Below are 22,268 nucleotides of genomic sequence, written 5' to 3' on the forward strand. Positions count from 1 at the left end.
TCCTTGAGTTTCCATCTGGAAAAAATTAGGTATTAGTTATTAGGTATTATTGCGACTATAACTGAGGATAGTCTTTCCGAAAAGGACATGACATTTTCTTCCTTCTGTTTCTTGGAGGGTGGTTTTGTAGCCGAACTTGATTGCGTTTTTTTCCGATCTTGGCCCTTTGGGCATAGTGTCATGCAGGTCCCTGTAACTTGGCTTCTTCTCCACCCAATTCCCAGCCGCTATCTTGGCTTCTTTTGCCGCCTTCTTATTTCCTTGTAGTAGGCACCTGTTTGAAGTGGTCTATCTATATGCATCCTATTTAGTTTCGATGGCGATATCTTCAGTTCTTTCTCAGTGAAATCTCCAGCTTCCTTTTGTCCAGAAGTCTCCTTTCCTGTTGCTTCTTCTGTTTCTTCTTCAAATATGGATTCAGCCTGCCCTACTGGAGCTTCTGTCTCCATATTCTCCTCTTGGGCCTGCCGCTGGACCTATTCTTCAGGAGCTTCCATAGCTTCCCTTGGTATTTGTTTAACTGGTTCATTTGTATTATCCATTGTTCCACATGACGTAGGGGCTTTGCCCCTTGTAGGGTCCTGAGCGGCGTTCTCACCATCCGTGATGAGGCATTCCGCCAGAAATTGTCCCCCCAGATCTCAGACTCTCCGTAGCAGGCGCTACGCCCCTCAGCCGTCCATCCAGCAGTCCGCCCCTGCCCCGAACCCGACCAGGTTTGTTCCACCTTCAGTAGACCTACTCACGTGGTTCCCACTTGGCATTACCATGACTGAGTTCCCAGCCATTGGTTCGCCCTAGGTTGGGTTCACTCCGTTTCCAACTCGCGGCTTGTCCAGTCTACGTGGAACAAATTGATGTGTTGGTTCCAGCACACCGCAGTGAGCTTTCACCTCATTCTCCACCTGAATCACCGTACCACCCATGCGGAGGTAACATGGACTGCAAACTGGTTATGAAAGAAAAAATCGCTGACGATGAATTATTCTGATATGAATATAGGACGAAACCCTTCGTCTATTTATTATTTCTTCACCATCATCTAGATCCAAACCTGGTGATTAAAATACGGCATAATGTAAGAGCGAATTCAGCAGATCTTAAGTGTAAATAAATTTATACGACCGTGACAGGACTCGAACCTGCAATCTTCGGATCCGAAGTCCGACGCCTTATCCATTAGGCCACACGGTCGACGAACAGGTAAGCTCCTGTCTGACCAGTTATTATGCAATACCTACCCTGGCAGGAATATCAGCGGATATTCACCTTCACTGACCTGCTGTATGAGGGGTCCATTGCTGAACTGTGACGAAACCTCACACAACTCATCGCAATTTCATACTTACTTGTTTTTTTTTTTACGGGGCGAGTTGGCTATGCGGGCAAGGGCGCGCAGTTACGAGCTTGCATCCGGGAGACAGTGGTTTTAAACCACACTGTCGGCAGTCCTGAAGATCGTTTTCAGTGGATTTTCATTTCCACACCATGAAAATGCTGGGAATGTACATTAATTAAGACTACGGCATTTCCTTCCCACTCCTACCATTTCCTCTTCCATCGTCGCTATAAGACCTATCTGTGTCGATGAGACGTATAGCAAATAGTAAAAAATGAATATTCCTTGGTGATAGTGTTTCTCTGTAAAGTATTCAATTAAATTTTGGAAAATCTATGTCAAGATTCGCCCAGAGAGCATAAAAAACCATTTTGTACCCTTTTTCTTCAATTTTGCAGTCTAGCTCCCGCCCCCAACCCACCCCCACCGTATATACCCAGATCGCCGGTACTTCTTTCTTTCTTTCTTTCTTTCTTTCGGAATCTGTTTACCCTCCAGGGTTGGTTTTTCACCCGAACTCAGCGATGGATCCCACCTGTACCTCCTCAAGGGTAGTGCTTCAAACTCTGGGCCGGAGGATACAACTGGGGAGGATGGCCAGTACCTCGCCCAGGCGGCCTCACCTGTTATGCGTAATACGTCCTTGCGGGGGGGAAGAGTGGAAGGGATAGACAAAGAAGAGGGAAGGAAGCGGCCGTGGCCTTAAATTAAGTACCATCCCGGCATTTGTCCGGAGGAGAAGCTGGAAACCAGAGAACACCACTTCCAGGAAGGCTGAGGTGGGTATCGAACCCACCTCTAGTCAGTTGACCTCTCGTGGCTGAATGGACCCCGTTCCAAGCCCTCGTACCACTTTTCAAATTTCGTGGCAGAGATGAGAATCGAACCCGAGCCTCCGGGGGTGACAGTAAATCATACTAATCACTACACCACAGAGACGGACACCGGTGCTTCTTGCTGCCTATACATTTTGTGCCCCCCTCCCCATCACTTCTTATCTGTTCGCCTGCTCGCTTAATAGACCGCGCAGTTTCTTTGCCCCCCGCGAACCGGCCGCTTTCTGGTATGTGCCACTGTAATTCAAGAACATCCCAAGTCCATGTTTTTACCAAATCGTGTTTTTCGCGGCATATGGACTGCATCCATTGACGAGGAAAGCTTCCCAACTTTGCATTTCTCTGCCGCGTACTCCGGCAGATTAATATTATATTGATTTCAAACGTAACCCATGTCTAGGACTTGGGAGGTTCTTGAATTTATTATCCGTCTTGCATAGCGCTGCTGTCACCAAACAAATAATGGTTTGCGAATGCTCTCTCGTCAGTTGGTGGCTATCCGTGACTGGGAGAGAAGCGTTCATTCATTTATTCATGCATGCATGACAATTTAATTCAGTCATGGAATCATTCATTTTTAAAAAACTCATTCAGGCATTTATATACACACATGTGTAGTGTCTGTGAAAATGGAGGAGAACTCTGTATAGACTATTGACAAATAAATAAATAAATAAATAAATAAATAAATAAATAAATAAATAAATAAATAAATAAATAAATAAATAATGGTTTGAAGTAATAAAGTCCGCCTCTGTGGTGTAGTATTTAGTGTGATTACCTGCCACCCTCGGAAGCCCGAGTGGCTCTGCCACGAAATTTGAAAATTTGTACGAGGGCGGAACGGGGTCTATTAAGCCTCGGGATGACAACTGAGTAGAGGTGTGTTCGATTCCCACCGCATCCATCCTGGAAGTGGTTTTCCGCCGTTTCCCACTTCTCCTCCAGGTAAATGCCGGGATGGTACCTAACTCAAGGCCACGGCCGCTTCCTTCCCTCTTCCTTGTCTATCCCTTCCAATCTTTCCGTTCCCCACAAGGCCCCTCTTCAACATAGCAGGTGAGGCAGCCTGGGCGAGTAACTGGTCATTCTCCCCAGTTGTATCCCCCGACCCACAGTCTGACGCTCCAGGACACTACCCTTGAGGCGGTAGAGGTGGAATCCCTTGCTGAGTCCGAGGGAAAAGCCAACCCTGGAGGGTAAACAGATTGTGAAGAAGTAGAAGGGAAGTTTCCTATTGCCTCCGAAAGATATCACCACGCCGGGCCACATCGCTGCCACATTCCGTAAAAATAAGTTTGTAATTGTCACGGAGTATATGGGGTTTCGTCACACTTCAGGAACGGATCCCTGATACAGAGAGACGGTAGTGTGTCAGCAGGTCTGTGAAGGTTAGGTTCTGATAAGCGGCTGACTGTTGCTTACGATCCGCCACTACTTAGTATTCCTTCTTAAATTCAAAGCACTGCAACGGTAGAACTTGTGCAATAATATAATTGGTCATACGGGACGTGCAAGACTTGTAGACCGTGTGGCCTAATGGATAAGGCGTCGGACTTCGGATCCGAAGATCGCAGGTTCGAATCCTGTCACGGCCGGACAACCTTATTTGAGCTCAAAATGTGCTTATTTTACTCAGTTTTGTTTTTAATTGGCTCTACGTCACACTGAAACAGATATATCTTATTGCAAGGATGGACAGGAAAGGGATAGTAGGAGTGGGAAGGAAACGATCGTGGCCTTACTTAAGTTGTCTGGTGTGAAAATTGGAAACGGCCGCTTCCTTCCCTCGTCCTTGTCTTTCCTTTCCGAAATTCCTATCTCCCTGCATGCCGTCTGTTCAGCATTGCACGTGAGACCGCCTGGGCGAGGTCTTGGTCCTCCACCCCCAGCTATGTACCACCCGAACCAAAGTCTCATGCTCCAGGACACTGCCTTGAGGCGGTAGATGTGGGAACCCTCACTGAGTCCCAAGGATGAACCAACCCTGGACGGCAAACAGATCTTCTTCTCCTTCATCTTTTCTTCACGGAGTCTCTAAATATTACTTCCTAACTAGCGTCGACCTCTAAGACTTTTCGCTACCAAATTTTCCCTTCATTCCCTCCTAGATGTACCTGCTCAATTCACAAAGCTGCAGGTTGTTCTTACTTGGTATTCTTCGATTTTTCTTTCTCTCTTCACCTTGTAGTCCTAGAGTGGAGAGTGTGATTCCACCCAGCGCCTCACATTCGAAAACTATGTGTTCAGCTGATTCCTCTGCTTCACTGCGTTTCCTGCACATATTGTCTCTTATTACTCCAATTCTGTCCGCCTCTGTGGTGTAGTGGTTAGCGTGATTAGCTGCCACCCCCGGAGGTCCGAGGGCTGGAACGGGGTCCACTCAGCCTCGGGAGGTCAACTGAGTAGAGGTGGGTTCGATTCCCACCTAAGCCATCCTCGAAGTGGTTTTCCGTGGTTTCCCACTTCTCCTTCAGGCGAATCCGGGATAGTACCTAACTTAAGGCCACGGCCGCTTCCTTCCCTCTTCCTTGCCTATCCCTTCCAATCTTCCCATCCCTCCACAAGGCCCCTGTTCAATATAGCAGGTGAGGCCGCCTGGGTGAGGTACTGGTCATTCTCCCCAGTTGTATCCCCGACCTAGAGTCTGAAGCTCCAGGACACTGCCCTTGAGGCGGTAGAGGTGGGATCCCTCGCTGAGTCCGAGGGAAAAGCCGAATCTGGAGGGTAAACAGATGATGATGATGATGATTACTCCTATTCTATGAAGGTGTTTTTTTCAGATGGAAGTGTACTCTCAACAGACCTACTACTCCTTGTGAATTCCAGCACTCTGGTTGTGCCAATCTATATGAACTCATACTAGCCTGTCCTTTCCTGACATTAGATAGTGATGGGAGGTCTAGTAAAGTATTCAAGGCTTCGGCGTAGTTCTCATAGCCCCAGTTATGGCTATGCATGCCATTCTCTGTAGGTTATCAAATCTACTTCTGACTTTTCCTTGACTTAATTTTTTCCACCAGAAGATTGCAGCATAGGCCATCAACGGTCTAATGATCATTGCTTATATCCACATTACCATTGATGGTCTTAGGTCGCATGTCTTCCCGACGGCCCTTTTGCATGCATACAGCAAGTTCTTGGCCTGGGTTATGTTCCTTTCTATGTGTGGATACCAGGTTAGATTTTTATCTAACACTACACCTAGGTGCAATGCCTGTTCTTCCATATATACAACTTGTCCAAATAGCTTCAGTGATCTCTTTCCCTCTAATTTTCTCCTTCTTGTAAAAGGGACTAGAGTTAACGTGTTCGGGTTGACTGATAGTTATTCTTCCCGACATCAGTTCTCCACAAGGTTAAGTGATCATTGCATGAGGTCCTGGATAACACAAATCACCTTACATCATACCACAATCACAAGGTAATTTAAGTATCCTTGTGTATAAAAACACTGTTCGCTGAGCATAGCTATGATTTTGTTCACCACGAGGTTCCACAGTAGAGGCGAAAGAACTTCTCCCTGAGCACAACCTCGGGTGGCCCTAACCGTCAGCGTTTCTTCAAACAGGGTTGCTAATACCTTCCCTTCGTTTAACATGGATTTAATCCATTTGACGACGGTTTTACTCACCTTGCTCTTTTCCTATGCTTTGATAATATCTCCTTCTATACCTAGAAATGCCCCCAGTGCAATTTCTTTATGTTCTAGGTTTCCTCTAGTTTACAAACCGTCTGGTGGAGTGGTACTTCAGTGGATCTTCCAGGTCTATACGCAAACTGATTTTCATGTAACGTTGAGTTGAGTTGCACCATTCTTCTGATATATTTATCCAGAATTTTCTCCATTGCTTTCAGCATGAACGAGGTTAAACATAATGCTCTGTATGCTTTGGCTTGGGCATAATTTGCCCTTCCAGGCTGAGGTATGAAGACTGCTTTAGCTCCAGATTTCGGCACGTACCCTAAAGCTAGACTGGCCTGTAAAGATCCGTCAGGGCATTGACGAGTACCTCCCGTCCTTCCTGTAGGAGTATCGGAAGTATCTCATCTCATCCAGGAGCCTTTATAGGATGAAACGTGTCGATTGCCCATTTTACATGGTTATGTTTATAATTCTGTTGGGACTGTTCCAGTCTGCTCTTCGAATTCCGGTCTCTGTTCCAACCGTGCCTTGCTGTTTCAGTGTGTGATTCCACTTTCACACAGAACAATATTCAAGATTTTATTTTTGCTTTCCGTATCTCTAGGTTATACTCAGTGAGTTTCCTATGATTTCCTGATTGACTCTGACAAGAATATCCACCACTCTCAATTTGTCGAAAAGAGGTGGAAACTGGGTGTTCTTTAGTCGTCTTCAGCATCTTTTTTTGCGTGCACAACCTCTAGGATCACCCCTTTCCAAGGGTTACAATTTGATGCTGTCTGTTCCAGCCAACATTTCGTGTCTGGATTTTCATTGATCAGTACCATAGCTCTACTTCCCAGCCTTGGTGACTCAAGGAAGCCAGGCAGACATCTGTCTGACAGCGGATTTATTTGTGCCATCAAAGCAGATGACCATTCAGTCACGTCTTCCTCCTTGCGTTTTCCATCTGGAAAGATCTTAGGTATTATTGCGACCTTAACTCTGTACCTGAGAACCAGAGTATCTTAAGTCCAAATGGTAAGTTTAACGGTAGAACCAGAAAACGAAATTTTACTAGCAAATTTCCCTACAAGGTCGTAACAAAAGACTGAAATAACATTTATCTTACATTTATATAATCATAAGCACTTGTACTTGATACTGTGTTGACGGGATTTTGTTCTCTCATTTTTTAAATACTTTTGTGGACTTAAGATATCTGTTTGTCAGGATGTGGAGAGGACTTAAGATAGGAAAAAGATATGTTAAACTATAAAATTATAGCGCTAACTCCTTTCAAATTGACTTTATTATAAGCATATAAAAATCACAAGGAAGAAAACATCAATAAAATTCAGTACAGCATTGAGCGCTACTGCGCTTATGTTAAAGTTTATAGATCATGAGCCAAAACTGCTAACCAGGCAAATTTATTTCGAGTAAGGGTAGTCTTCTGTGACGGACTCTTCAGTCTTGAGATTCCTGAAATGCAAATGAGATATTCTTCTGGAACCCACTTCAAGATGGTGCAAAAATCCTTATACTTTATACTTTTCTTTACTAATTGACTTCTTAACAGTTCTAATCACAGGAAGAGTTTGTGGGAAAGATGTCCTGGCACTTCTGGTATTCCTCCTCAAATCGATTTCTTTGAACATTTCATCCTGGAACGAGGTTTTGTACTGATAGGTGTATGGTTTGTCTTTTCTCACCTGGATCCAAACCATTTCAGAATTATGTGCGTTTTCTCCCAGGGTGTTTTTCTTCCTCAGAACAATCATGTTGCTGTCTTTGCTTGAAAAACCCAAGAAATCTTTGAAATCTGCCAAACACATTCTGTCAACTTTGATTTTTTTTTCCACTTTCTTCTACTAAGTTTATCCAATCATTACAAGTAAAGATGTTTTGTGTCTCGATTCTTTTCTTCTTACTTTCAATAATGCTGCGTACAGTATCCACTTCCATGTGGGTGTGCCCACGCAACAAGTACTTGTGGTTAATAATTTGCAATTTTTTTCCATTTTGAAATAAGCCAGAAGTACATGATAATCATCTGATGATTTCTGTTCTGACCTGAGCAGTTATCTGACCAGACAGTGAGGATGTGTGTTTCATCAGTTAGATGATTATTTGCCCATTTCAAGAAACATGAAGCCATCTCATTTCCTCCACAGGTTTCATCATACATCAAGCAATAGGACTGTCTTCGTGTGGAATCATATAGAGTGTAGTTTAGTATCCATAACTTCCTGAGGTAGTAGCACTCTCAATTTGTTAGATATGGTGTCGGTAAACATTTTTGTAGGTCCACCATTAAGACTTTCTCGTTTTTGCCACAAGATTCCTTGTAATTTGCTTTCATCTTGTAGCGACGGGTGGCTTCTTCCGAGTGCTCTTTCTTCCTTTCCATAATTTTAGATATCTCATGTTGTGTGGACGATTGTTGGTTTATCTGGATATTACATTCATCGCACTTGTCACACGTATCGTTATCTGGCAACTTAAAGGCGATGTTATACTCTTCATTTAATATTTTTCGAAACAACCATTCTTTTGCTGCTATTTTTCCTTCCTTGGTACATTCTTGGCAGTATAAAGAATACATTTTTGATAGATTCAGTTCACTTCCTATATACTTCCTCTTCGTTCGTTCCCTGCTGTAATGACTCTCATAAACTGGATATCTATCAATATGTGCTCTAATGTCATGACAAAGCTCTTCTGAGATTTTATTTGATGGCGTGTGTTTACCTCTTCCATCAACTTCAATCATACCACACCCACTGGCCTTTCTCAAGGCAGTTTTCACCATTTGAATACTTATCCACAGTGTATTTAAAAACATTCCTTGACAAACGGGGATTTTATTGTTTGACACGTTTAAATGATAAATATTTGTTGCTGTTCTTTGCCGTTGTGACCCATGACATCGTGGCATATGCCTTATAACTGGCTTTTCCTCCACAAGGGAAATAATGTACTGTCTTTTAAGGTCCCAACTCTTCTCTGCGCTGCAAAATTCATTAAATATTTGCTGTCTTTCAACCTCAGTTACCTTTCTTGAACATTTATTTCAGCAGTTTCTACATTCAGAATGAAGGACACGCTTACCAACTAACTTACCAACTGAAGAGATACATTCCTCTCCACCTAATAACTTTACTTTCCTCACATTATTCTTCTACAAAAGAGTATTTCTTTTCCTTTTCCTACAACCATTCTTATTATTTTCAAAATCTTCATCTTCATCTTCAGAATCTGAGTACGGAACCAATCTAGCACGAGTTGTACGAGAGGGGAGCAAACATGTTCTGCTCTCTGTTTGCTTGATGTCACAAACAGAAGAAAGGGCAGTGGATGGGGATTCATTAGAGTCACTCTCCAACGAATGCTCTTGTGGAAAATGTGATCTCTTACCAGAACTACCCACAAGCCCTTGAAAATTGGAACTGCATTCTATCTCAGTCTCTTCAGCAACAAGCGGCGGGTAAATATAGGCGTGGAAACTTGATCATTGTAACCTATGTCAGTGTAATGCGAATTCACTTTCACACATTATAATTGAGTGTACACCTTTTCTCCACTATCTTCTACTTCTTCTTCACAAAATCGGGCATCGTAACAGTAGGGGCCTGCGGACAAAAAATATTTTTAAGCTACTATCCAACAGATAAAAGCACACGCACGAATAAAAAGTTATTGAACAAATTGCATTGGCTCTTAAAAATAAATACAGTATAACCTTTCATGATTATAAAGTGCGATGAACTTAATACTTCCACTTTTTTTATCTACTTGTAGATTCATAGAAGGAAAGGCAGTTTCTGTTCCCTTAAGCTCATTGCCATTGTCATTGCCATTAAACCCTGTAAAAGAAATTGATTAACGAGCTAATTACTGTGAGGCTCATAAAGAGGAAGACTCTTTTCTAAAACGACAATAAATTACTTTTCAATATCTGTAGAGCATAGAAATAGAAATATATTGTACTAATCAATATTACTCTTACCTCCTGGACACTGGTTTAGCTGCAGTGCAAGATCAACCAACATCCGTCCACGGCTCATTGCTCCTTATGAATGAAACCGAGCAGAACATGCAAAACAATGGTAATATTCCCGCCTAAGCCAACAAAATCCTTGTCAATAATGTGACTTGAACTACAATGGTAACACACAATATCAATGCCAAACTATCTTAAACGGACTTAGGCTATCGCAAGTTATGATTTGCTTAGAACCAAAGTATCGCAAGTGGACTTAGGATAAGTTGGCTCACAGGATTCTCAGGACTAAAGATTATATTAACACTGCTAACTCGTAAAATTATAGTTTTACAAGACTTAACATAGTCTGGCTCAATAAAGCGCTCTTTCATCATCTACTGTCAGGATTATCTCAAAAAGGCAAAAAATGGACTTAAGATAGTCTGGTTTTCAGGTACAGAACTGAGGATAGCCTTTCCGAAAAGGACATGACTTTTTCTTCCTTCTGTTTCTTGGAGGGTGGTTTTGGAGCCGAACTTGATTGCGTGCTTTCCTACGACCTTGGCCCTTTGGGCGTATTCATTGGCATAGCGTCTCGCCAATTCCTGTTCCTTGGTTCTTCTCCACCCAAGTTCCAGCCGCTATCTTGGCTTCTTTCTTCGCCTTCTTATTTTCCTTGTAGTAGGCACTTGTTTGTGGTGGTCTATCTACATGCATTCTATTTAGTTTCGATGCCGATATCTTCAGTTCTTTCTCAGTGATATCTCCTTTTTCCTTTTGACCAGAAGTCTGCTTTCCTATTGCTTCTTCTGTTTCTTCTTCAAATTTGGATTCACTACTGGGACTTCTGTCTCGATATCCTCCTCTTGGGCTGCCGCTGGACCTGTTCTTCTGGGGCTTCCATAGCATCACTTGGTATTTGTTTAAGTGGTTCATTTGGAATGTACATGATTCCATATGACGTAGTTGTTTCGCCCCTTCTAAGGTCTTGAGCGGCGTTCTCACAATCCGTGATGAGGCGTTCCGCAAGTCATAATCCTCCCGCACTCAGGCTCTCCGTAGCAGGCGCTACGACCCCCGCCGTCCATCCAGCAGTCCGCCCCTGGCCCGAACCCGACCAGGTTTGTTCCACCTTCGGTAGACCTACTCACGTGGATCCCACTTAGCATTAAAATGACTGAGTTCACAGACATGGGTTCCCCCTGGTTTGGGTTCACACCGTTCCCAACGCGCGGCTCGTTCAGTCTACGCAGGGCAAAGTGATGTGTTGGTTCCAGCACACCTCAGTGAGTTTTCACCTCATTCACCAACACCCACTTCACCTGAACCACCGTATCACCCATGTGGAGGTAACATGGACGGCAAAGAGATCATGAAAGGAAGAAAAAATTACTGACGATGAATTATTCTGACAAGAATATAGAACGAAACCCTTCGTCTAGTTATTCAGTCTTCACAATCATCCAGATCCAAACCTGATTATTAAAATACGGCATAGTGTAAGAGCGAAGACAGAAGATCTTGAGTGTAAATAAAGTTATACGACCGTAACAGAACTCGAACCTGCAATCTGCGGATCCGAAGTCCGACGAATTATCCATTAGGCCACACGGTCTTCGAATGGCAAAGCTCCTGTCTGACCAATTACTATACAAGACCTACCGTTGCAGGAATATCAGTAGATCGTAAGCAACAGTCAGCCACTTATCAGAACCTAACCTTCACAAACCTTCTGTATGAGGGATCCATTGCTGAACTGTGACAAAACCTCACACACCTCATGACAATTTCAAACCTATTTGCTTTTTACCGGGCGAGTTGGCCAAGCTGTAAGAGGGGTGCAGCTACGCGCTTGCATCCGAGAGACAGTGGGTTCAAGCCACACTGTCGGCAGCCCTGAAGATGGTATTCCTTGGTTTTCCATTTTCACACCAGGAAAATGCTGGGACTGTACATTGATTAAGGCTACGGCACTTCCATCTCACTCCTAGCCCTTTCCTATCCCATCGTCGCCATAAGACCTACCTGTGTCGGTGCAAAGTAAAGTGAACTGTAAAAAAAATGCCCCTTGGTGATAGTTTTATTGTAAAGAATTCAATTAAAATTTGGAAAAACTATTATTACCGCAGTTAAGATCTTTCAACCTTTACTTCTCTGTCAAGATTCGCACAGAGAGCACAAAAACTTACCATTTTGTACCTACTTTCTTCAGTTTTGCAGCCTGGCCTCGGCCCACGCCCCGCCGTTTCCGCACTATATCGCCCAGATCGCCGGTACTTCTTGTTGCCTATAAATTTTACGAAACGCGCCCCATCACTTCCTATCTGTTCGCCCACTCATTTTACACACCGCGCAGTTTGTTTGCCCCGCGAACAGACCACTCTCTGGTATGTGCCACTGTCATTAAAAAGGTGACTTCAGAACATCCCAAGTCCATGTTCTTACCACAGCGTGTTTTTCGCGTTGTGTGGACCACATTCATTGACGAGGAAAGCTACCCAACTTTGCATTTCACTGCAACGTTCAACGACAGATTAATGTTATATTGATTTCAAAAGAAATCTAAGTCTATGACCTGGGAGGTTCTAGAATTCATTTTCTGTCTTGCATAGCGCTGCTGTTGTCCGCCTCTGTGGTGTAGTGGTTAGCGTGATTAGCTGCCTCTCCCGGAGGTCCGGGTTCGATTCCCGGCTCTGCCACGAAATTTGAAAAGTGGTACGAGGGCTGGAACGGGGTCCACTCAGCCTCGGGAAGTCAACTGAGTAGAGGTGCGTTCGATTCCCACCTCAGCCATCCTGAAAGTGTTATGCCGTCGTTTCTCACTTCTCCTCCAAGCAAATGCCGGCATGGTACCTTACTTAAGATCACGGCCGCTTCCTTCCTTGTCTATCCCTTCCAATCTTCCCATCCCACACGAGGCCCCTGTTCAGCATAGCAGATGAGGCCTCCTGCGCGAGGTACTGGTAATTCTCCCAAGTTGTATCCCCCGACCTAAAGTCTGAAACTCCAGGACACTGCCCATGTGGCGGTAGAAATGGTAACCCTCGCTGAGTCCGAGAAAAAAGGAAACCCTGGAGGAAAAGCAGATTAAGAAGAAGAAGATGAAAATCAAAGACATAATTTATGTTCAAAGTTACTATTTTTGTGCCCCCCCCCCCATTTGGGGTGACATACTGTTATTAGGTTGCAATGGAACAGAGATAGCGCGCGTGACACCTACAGGGGGACGGCAGTTTACCCTTGTTGTAGCGGAACACTGTGCTCTGTGTTGTGAGCTGTTGCTTTACGCGCCTTTCAACGAGTTCCTTGTAATTTACAGTTTTGTGACAAGAATATAATTCATGTCGTATGTGTTTCTGTGTCGAGTAAGGAGTGATTACCGATAAAGGGATAGAAGAAGAACTTTGAAAAGGTTTCGAGTGCTGAATCAAGTCATGTTGACATTTCATATTTGCAATGTGATGCCACCTTCTCCAAGTCGGAATTGGATAGCAGTTTGTGTAGTGGGGACACTAGCAAAGATTACGGTGCCTCTTCGTGTGATGATTCACTCATATCACCAGCCAGTGATAGTTACTGGGGAACATTCTCAGGTTTGTAGCAACATTTTTTATTCACACGTAGCCCCCGGTTTAAAATTTCCTCTGAGTGCTAAATCCAACTCAGTATGTAAAAATAAAGCAATAATAGACGCCAATCCACATTCTTTTCCTTGTCATCAAAAATGTAATTCTGACGGTTGCGCAAGTCGCCCCGTGGGGTGACAAATCTTCTTGTTCTGAATCTGCTTACCTTCCAGGGTTGGTATTTTCCTCGGACTCTGTGAGTGAGCCCACCTCTACCGCCTCAAGGGCAGTGTCCTGGAGCGTGAGAAATTGGGTCGGGGGATACAACTAGGGAGGATGAACAGTACATCTTCCAGGCGGGCCCCACTGCCATGCTGAACAGGGGGCCCCTGAGGGATGGGAAGATTGGAAGGGATAGACAAGGAAGGGGGAAGGAAGCGGCCGTGGCCTTATGTTAGGTACCATCTCGGCATTTGCTGGCTGAGAAGTGGGAATCTACGGAAAACCACTTCCAGGATGGCTGAGATGGGAATCGAACTCAACTCTACTCATTTACCCTCCCAAGGCTGAGTGAACCCTGTTCCAGCCCTCGTACCACTTTCGAAATTTCGTGGCAGAACCGGGAATCGAACCCGGGCCTCCAGGGGGGTGGCAGCTATTCACACTAACCACTACACAACAGATGCTGACGAAGTGACAAATGACAGAGAAATTCCACTGTCTGTTGCACAATATACAGCGTGCTGAGAAAGGAATTGGCAGCAGTTACATACGATCCTTTGGATGAGCTTCCGTCACCCCACAAGGAGTGACATAGTCTTCAACGTGCCTTGCTAATGTTTGGCTGTGATGAAGGGAAGTTTCCCATTACCTGCGAAAGATTTCATCACGACTGGCAACACCGCTGCCACATGCCGTGAAAATAAAATGTAATTGTCACGGCGTATGTGGGGTTTTTTCACACTTCATGAACGGATCCCTCATACAGAGAGAAGCTAGTGTGAAGGTTAGGTTCTGATAAGAGGCTGACTGTTGCTTACGATCCACTGTTATTCCTTCTCAAACTCACAGCACTGCAGAGGTAGGACTTGTACAGTAATATAATTGGTCATACAGGAGATGCTGCGTTTGTGGACCGTGTGGCCTAAAGGATAAGGCGTCGGACTTCGGATCCGAAGATTGCAGGTTCGAATCCTGTCACGGTCGGACAACTTTATTTGCGCTAAGAATATGCTTACTTTGCTCACTTTTCTTTATATAATAAAACGTGCCGATCGCCCATTTTTCATAGTTATGTTTATTATTCTGTCCGCCTCTGTGGTGTACTGGTTAGCGTGATTAGCTGCCACCCCCGGAGGCCCGGGTTAGATTCCCGGCTCTGCCACGAAATTTCAAAAGTGCTACGAGGGCTGGAACGGGGTCCACTCAGCCTCGGGAGGTCAACTGAGTAGAGGTGGGTTCGATTCCGACTTCAGCCATCCTGGAAGTGGTTTTCCGTGGTTTCCCACTTCTCCTCCAGGCGAATGCCGGGATGGTACCTAACTTAAGGCCACGGCCGCTTTCTTCCCTCTTCCTTGCCTATCCCTTCCAATCTTCCCATCCCTCCACAAGGCCCCTGTTCAGCATAGCAGGTGAGGCCGCCTGGGCGAGATACTGGTCATTCTCCCCAGTTGTATCCCCCGACCAAGAGTCTGAAGCTCCAGGGCACTGCCCTTGAGGCGGTAGACGTGGAATCCCTCGCTAAGTCCGAGGGAAAAGCCAACCCTGAACAATAAACAGATTAAGAAGAAGAAGAAGTTTACTGTACGTCCCACATACCATTTCTAGATGATATTCTATACAACTTTCTAAACTCTTTTTTCACTTTGGCTAGTTTGTTGCTCCACCACGTTACTTTAATGGTGTTTTTCCTTTTCTTTGAGGGGACATTTGTCATGGAATGAGTCTATAATGGCATCTTCTAATAAAAATCAATGCCTCGCAGAATTCTTTTTGTCCTCTCACGTTAGTTGGAATTTTTTGTACAGCCTTCCATAGAACTTCTCTGTATCTATCCCAGTTAGTTCGTTTTGGGCCTCTGTACATCTAAATTCCACATAGTCACGCATCTATTGCAATTTGGATGTGCTGGTGGTCTGCCAATGATGGTTCCTCCAGCAGCTTCCAGTCTTGAACAAAGTTTGCAATATGCGTAATGCTTAGTGTATTGTCTATTACCTCCCTACGATGTTTATTTATAAATGTAGGCTTCCGTCCTAGGTTAAGTACCGTCAACTCAGTTCCAATAATAAACTCTAGTAAAGACTCAAATATTGCATTGCATTTCGTGCTGCCCCATGCCGTGTGGTGTGAATTTGTATCTGCTCCAAGGACTAGGTGTTCGCCTTACCTCTTCGCATTGCAAATTAGGTTCTCAACTTCTTCTGATGGAGACAGATTTGTTGAGTCATATGCGAGATATGCAGAGCCTATTGTTATCTCTCTGGGTCTCCCAATTTCTAAGTTTAAGCTTGGCCAAGGTTAAGTCCCGCAAACACTGTTCCTGCAACATAAGATATTTTAGTGTCCTGTTCACATGAAGACATGTTCTGGGTATTTCCGATGTCGTACCATACATCAGCCTACCTCCAGAATCCGACAGTCCTGCTACTCTGCCCTTGACTACGCAGGGCTCTTGAATAAGTTCCACGTCAATAGCGCCGGACTTGACCTTCCTGGCGAAATTGGCCACAGCTGCTTTTGTATGCTGAAGATTATCATCAAGGACCTTAAGCTCCGTACTTCTCAACAGTGGGTTTCGTTTTTCCCCTGATGGCCTGAAAACTGATCTGCCCAAGTCCGAGCTTTGAGAGCTTCAGGAGAAGTGAATGCCAATAGCAGACAATTCTGGATATTATCCGGACTACCTCTAGTGCTTTAATGGACGCTTGTCTGTCCGTAAAAATGAAAATGTTCTTATTCCTATTGTTTATTTTCAGATTTTCTCCAAGACATGTTGTGATAGCTATCACTTCAGCTTGAAAGACTGTAGTGCGTTTGCCCAGGCTCATCTGGATTGATCTCGCAGGTCTTCCCCTGTTGATACCCCCTCCTGTGCCATCCAAAGTCTTTGAGCCATCAGTCCACCACACATTATATCTCCTTTCTCGGTATTCCATTTGTTGATATCCCAGTCTTTTTTTTTATTATCTAGGACTCAAGCGGTTTTTCAAAGTTGTACTTTGGTATCATATGATCAGAAGGCACGTATATAACTTCCTCTGTTATTACTCTGTTAATGTTACAGTGTCCTAGATTGGGTCATTGTGCATTCCAGCACTCTGATTATGCCAATCTACACGAACTCATTCTAGCCTGTCCTTTTCTGATATTACATAGTGATGGAAGGTCTAGTAAAGTATTCAAGTCTTTTGTTGGCGTAGTTCTCACAGCCCCAGTTACGGCTATGCATGCCATTCTCTGTAGGTTATCCAATCTACTTCTGACTTTTTCATGACTTACCATCTGCCACCAGAAGATTGCAGCTTAGGCCATCAACGGTCTAATGATCATTGCTTATATCGACATTACCATTTATGGTCTTAGGCTCCATATCTTCCCGACGGCACTTTTACATGCATACAGCAAATACTTGGCGTGGGTTATGTTCCTTTCTATACGTGGATTCCAGGTTAGATTTTGATGTAACAGTACACCTAGGTGCAATGCCTGTTCTTCCATATATACACCTTGTCCAAATAGCTTCAGTGATCTCTTTGCCTTTAATTTTCTCCTTCTTGTAAAAGGGGCTAGAGTTATCCGGTTTGGGTAGACTGATAGTTGTTCTTCCCGACACCAGTTCTCCACAAGGTTAAACGATCTTTGCATGAGGTCCTGGATAACACACATCACCTTACATCATACCACAATCACTAGATCATCTACGTATCCCTGTGTATAAAAACCCACTTCGTTGAGCATACCTATGATTATGTTCACCACGATGTTCCACAGCTGAGGCGAAAGAACTCCTCCGTAAGCACAGCCTCGGATAGCCCTAAAATTCAGCGTTCCTTCAAACAGGGTTGCTATTATCTTCCTGCCGTCTAATATGGATTTAATCCATTCGACGACGGTTTTACTCACCTTGCTCTTTTCCAATGCTTTGATCAGAGTCATAGGTTGTATTGCTGAAAGCTTCTTCTATATCTAGAAATGCCGCCAATGCAAATCATTATATTCTAGGTTTTCTCTATTTTACTAATCAACTGATAGAGTGCTACTTCAGTGGACCTGCCAGGTCAATATGCAAATTGATTTTCATGTAACGTTGAGTTGAGTTTCACCATTCTTCTGATATATTTATGAAGAATTTTCTCCGTTGCTTTCAGTATGCAGGAGGTTGAACATTATGCTCTGTATGCTTTAGCTTGGACATACTTTACCCTTCCAGGTTTAGGTATGAATACTGCATAAGCTTCATACCATGATTTCGGCACGTACCCTAACGCTAGACTGGCCCTGAAAAGGTGCGTCTGCTCATTGACGAGTATCTCCCGTCCTTCCTGCAGCACTATCGGAAGTATCTCATCTGGTCTTGGCGCCTTTATAGGATGAAACGTATCGATAGCCCAGTTTACATGGTTGTGTTCTGTTATTCTGCTGGCACTGTTCCAGTCTGCTCTTCGAGCTCCAGTCTCTGTTCCAACCGTGTCTTCTTCTGTCATCTCCTCAGCTTCAGGAAAGTGACACGCCATTAGAATCTCCAGCGTGCCCCTCCCCGCTTGAGTAAATGACCCATCCGGTTTCTCCAGTGTCCCCACCTGATTTATATGGGTTGCTTTGACAACCATCTGGAGCCTTGCTGTTTCAGTTTGTGATTCCATTTTCTCACAGAATATTATACAAAGTTTTCTTTTTGCTTTCCATATCACAAGGTTATACTCAGTGAGTTTCGTATGATGTACGTCCCGATACCATTTCTAGATGATATTCTATACAAAATCCTAACCTCTTCCTTCACTTTGGCTAGTTTGTTGTTCCACCACATACTTTTTTGGTGTTTTTCTTTTCTTTGAGAGGACAGTTGTCATGGAATGAGCCTATAATGGCTTCTTCTAATAATTCCACTGCCTCACACAGTTCTTTCTGTCCTCTCACGTTAGTTGGAATTTTTTCTAAAGCCTTCCATATAACTTCTCTGTATCTATCCCAGTTAGTTCTTTTTGGGTCTCTGTACATCTCAATCCCACATAGTCTCGCATCTATTGGAAATTGGATGTGCTGGTGGTCTGCCAATGATGGTTCCTCCAGCACCTTCCAGTCTTGAACAAAGTTTGAAATATGCGTGGTGCAAAGTGTAACGTCTATTACCTCCCTACAATTTTTATTTTTAAATGTGGGCTTGTTTACTAAGTTTAGTATCGTCAACTGAGTTCCGATAATAAAGTCTAGTAAAGACTCACTTCTTGCATTCCAGTTCGTGCCGCCCCATGCTGTGTGATGTGAATTTGCATCTGCTCCAAGGACTAGGTGTTCGCCTTACCTCTTTACATTGCAAATTCGCTTCTCAACTTCTTCTGATGGGGGCAAATTAGTTGAGTCATATGGGATACATGCAGAGCCTATGGTTATTACTCTGGGTCCCTACCAATTTCGAAGTTTAATCTTGGCCACGTTTAAGTACCGTAAGCAGTATTCCTGCAACATAAGATATTTTAGTGTCCTGTTCACAAGAGGACATGTTCCTGGTATTTCCGATGTTGTATCGTACATCAGCTTACCTCTAGAACACGCCAGTCCTGCTATTCTGTCCTTGACTACCCAGAGCTCTTAAATAAGGGCCGCGTCAATAGCCTCGGACTTCAACTTCCTGGCGAAATTGGCCACAGCTGTTTTTTTTTTTATGCTCAAAATTTGGTCTGAATAACCTTCAGCTCCATCTTTATCAACATTGGGTTTCGTTTTTCTCCTGATGACATGAAATCTGATCTGCCCAAGTCCGAACTTAGCCTTAAGGCTTCTCTTATTGAGCTCTTCAAAATGTATTTCACCAAGGGCCAAAACGACTGTCCTTCCTGTCTTGTCGATTGAAGTGGCATTCAGCACTCTCCACTCTTGCGTTAGAAGTTTGGTATCGTGCTGATTGATTCTGACAAGAATATCCTCCACTTTAAATTTGTCAAAAAGAGGTGGCAACTCCGTGCTGACTTTGGTAGTCTTCAGCATCTTTTTGCGTCCACCACCTCTAGGGTCACCCCGTTCCAAGGGTTACAATTTGATGCTGTCTGTTCAGACCAACTTTTCGTTTCTGGATTTGCACTGATCAGTACCATAGCTCCACTTTCCAGCCTTGGTGACTCAAGGAAACCTGGCAGACATTCGTCTGACAGCGGCTTTATTTATGCTATCAGAGCAGATGACAATTCAGTCACGTCTTCGTCCTTGAGTTTTCTATCTGGAAAGGTCTTAGGTATTATTGCGACCTTAACTGAGGATAGTCTTTCCGAAAAGGACGTGACTTTTCCTTCCTTCTGTTCCTTGGAGGGTGTTTTGTAGCCGAACTTGATCCCGTGTTTTCCTCCGACCTTGGCCCTTCGGGCGTATTCATTGGCCCAGCGTCTCGCTGATCTCTGTTCCTTGGCTTCTCCTCCACCCACGTCCGAGCCGCTATCTTGGCTTCTTTCCACGCCGTCTTCTTTTCCTTGTAGTAGGCACTTGTTTGAGGTGGTTTATATACATACATCCTATTTAGTTTCTATGCCGATATCTTCAGTCCTTTCGTAGTGAAATCTCCTGTTTCCTTTTGTCCAGAAGTCTGCTTTCCTGTTGCTTCTTCTGTTTCTTCTTCAAGTTTGGATTCAGTTTGCGCTACTGGGCCTGCCGCCGGATCTGCTCTTCTGGAGATTCCATAGCTTCCCTTGGTATTTGTTTAAGTGGTTCATTTGGAATGTCCATGGTTCCATATGACGTAGGATTTTTGCCACCTTGTAGGGTGCTGAGCGGCGTTCTCACCAACCGTGATGAGGCATTCCGCCAGACATTGTCCTCCCACAACTCAGGCTCTCCGTAGCAGGCGCTACGCCCCTCAGCCCTCCATCCAGCAGTTCGCCCCTGGCCCGAACCCGACCAGGTTTGTTCCACCTTCAGTAGACCTACTCATGTGGTTCCCACTTGGCATTACCATGACTGAGTTCACAGCCTTGGGTTCCCCGTTCCCAACTCGCGGCTCGTTCAGGCCACGTAGGGCAAATTGATGTGTTGGTTCCAGCACACCGAAGTGAGCTTTCACCTCATTCACCAGCTTCCAGTTCACCTGAACCATCGTATCGCCCATGCGGAGGTAACATGGACGGCAAACAGATTATGAAACAAAGAAAAAATCACTGACAATGAATTATTCTGATAAGAAACCCTTCGTCTAGTTATTCAGTCTTCCAAACTTGGTTATTAAAATACGGCATAATGTAAGACCGAAGTCAGCAGATCTTAGGTGTAAATAAAATTATACGACCGTGACAGGACTCGAACCTGCAATCTTCGGATCTGAAGTCCGACGCCCTATCCATTAGGCCACACGGTCTACGAATTGCGGAAGCTCCTGTCTGACCAATTATTATTCAAGACCTACCCTTGCAGGAATATCAGCGGATCGTAAGCAACAGTCAGCTGCTTATCAGAACCTAACCTTCACAGACCTGCTGTATAAAGGATCCATTGAGAACTGTGACGAAACCTCACACACCTCATGACATTTACAAACTTATTAGTTTTTTAACGGGCGAGTTGGCAGTGCTGTAAAAGGCGCGCAGCTACGAGCTTGCATCCGGGAGACAGTGGGTTAATACCCCAGTGTCGGCAGCCCTGAAGATGGTTTTCCGTTGCTTTCCATTTTCACAGCAGCCAAATGCTGGGATTGTACCTTAATTGAGGCCACGGCCGCTTCCTTTCCGCTCCTAGCCTTTACCTCTTCCATCGTCGTCATAAGACCCAACTGTGTCGCGCGATGTAAAGCAAATTGTAAAAATAAAAAATAAAAAGTTCCTTGGTGATAATTTTATTGTTAAGTATTCAATTAGTCCGCCTCTGTGGTGTAGTGGTTAGCGTGATTAGCTGCCACCCCTGGAGGTCCGGGTTCGATTCCCGGCTCTGCCACGAAATTTGAAAAGTGGTACGAGGGCTGGAACGGGGTCCACTCAGCCTCGGGAGGTCAACCTCAGCCATCCTGGAAGTGGTTTTCCGTGGTTTCCCACTTCTCCTCCAGGCGAATGCCGGGATGGTACCTAACTTAAGGCCACGGCCGCTTCCTTCCCACTTCCTTGCCTGTCCCTTCCAATCTCCCCATCCCTCCACAAGGCCCCTGTTCAGCATAGCAGGTGAGGCCGCCTGGGCGAGGTATCCCCCGACCAAGAATCTGAAGTTCTGTTTTACCGGGCGAGTTGGCCGTACGCGTAGAGGCGCCCGGCTGTGAGCTTGCATCCGGGAGATAGTAGGTTCGAATCCCACTATCGGCAGCCCTGAAAATGGTTTTCCGTGGTTTCCCATTTTTACACCAGGCAAATGCTGGGGCTGTACCTTAATTAAGGCCACGGCCGCTTCCTTCCAACTCCTAGGCTTTTCCTATCCCATCGTCGCCATAAGACCTATCTGTGTCTGTGCGACGTAAAGCCCCTAGCAAAAAAAAAAAAGAAGTTCTGTTTTTTTCTCAGACTCAGCGAGGGATCCTACCTCTACAGCCTCAAGAGCAGTGTCCTGGAGCTTCAGAGTCTGGGTCGGCATACAACTGAGGAGGATGACCAGTACCTCACCAGGCAGCCTCATCTGCTATGCCTTGCGGGGAGATAGGAAGAAGACGAAGATATTTTTCAGTTTGTATGTCCTCTCCCCGTTCCCCTCTGCTATATCCCTTAAACCCGGGTACTGTTTTTTGTCTAAT

General features: G+C 44.6%; 3 non-coding genes across 3 annotated transcripts; 2 read left to right on the forward strand and 1 right to left on the reverse strand.

The window, feature by feature from the left end:
• Positions 1–1,121: 1,121 nt before the first annotated feature.
• On the reverse strand, positions 1,122–1,194 carry TRNAR-UCG (transfer RNA arginine (anticodon UCG)). Its single transcript has one exon. It is a non-coding gene; the product is annotated as a tRNA-Arg (tRNA).
• Positions 1,195–3,700: 2,506 nt separating this feature from the next.
• Positions 3,701–3,773, forward strand: TRNAR-UCG (transfer RNA arginine (anticodon UCG)). The gene has a single exon. It is a non-coding gene; the product is annotated as a tRNA-Arg (tRNA).
• Positions 3,774–14,487: 10,714 nt separating this feature from the next.
• TRNAR-UCG (transfer RNA arginine (anticodon UCG)) lies at positions 14,488–14,560 on the forward strand. Its single transcript has one exon. It is a non-coding gene; the product is annotated as a tRNA-Arg (tRNA).
• Positions 14,561–22,268: the final 7,708 nt, after the last annotated feature.

This window comes from Anabrus simplex, chromosome X, assembly GCF_040414725.1.
Source record: "Anabrus simplex isolate iqAnaSimp1 chromosome X, ASM4041472v1, whole genome shotgun sequence".
Classification (NCBI taxonomy): Eukaryota; Metazoa; Arthropoda; class Insecta; order Orthoptera; family Tettigoniidae; genus Anabrus; species Anabrus simplex.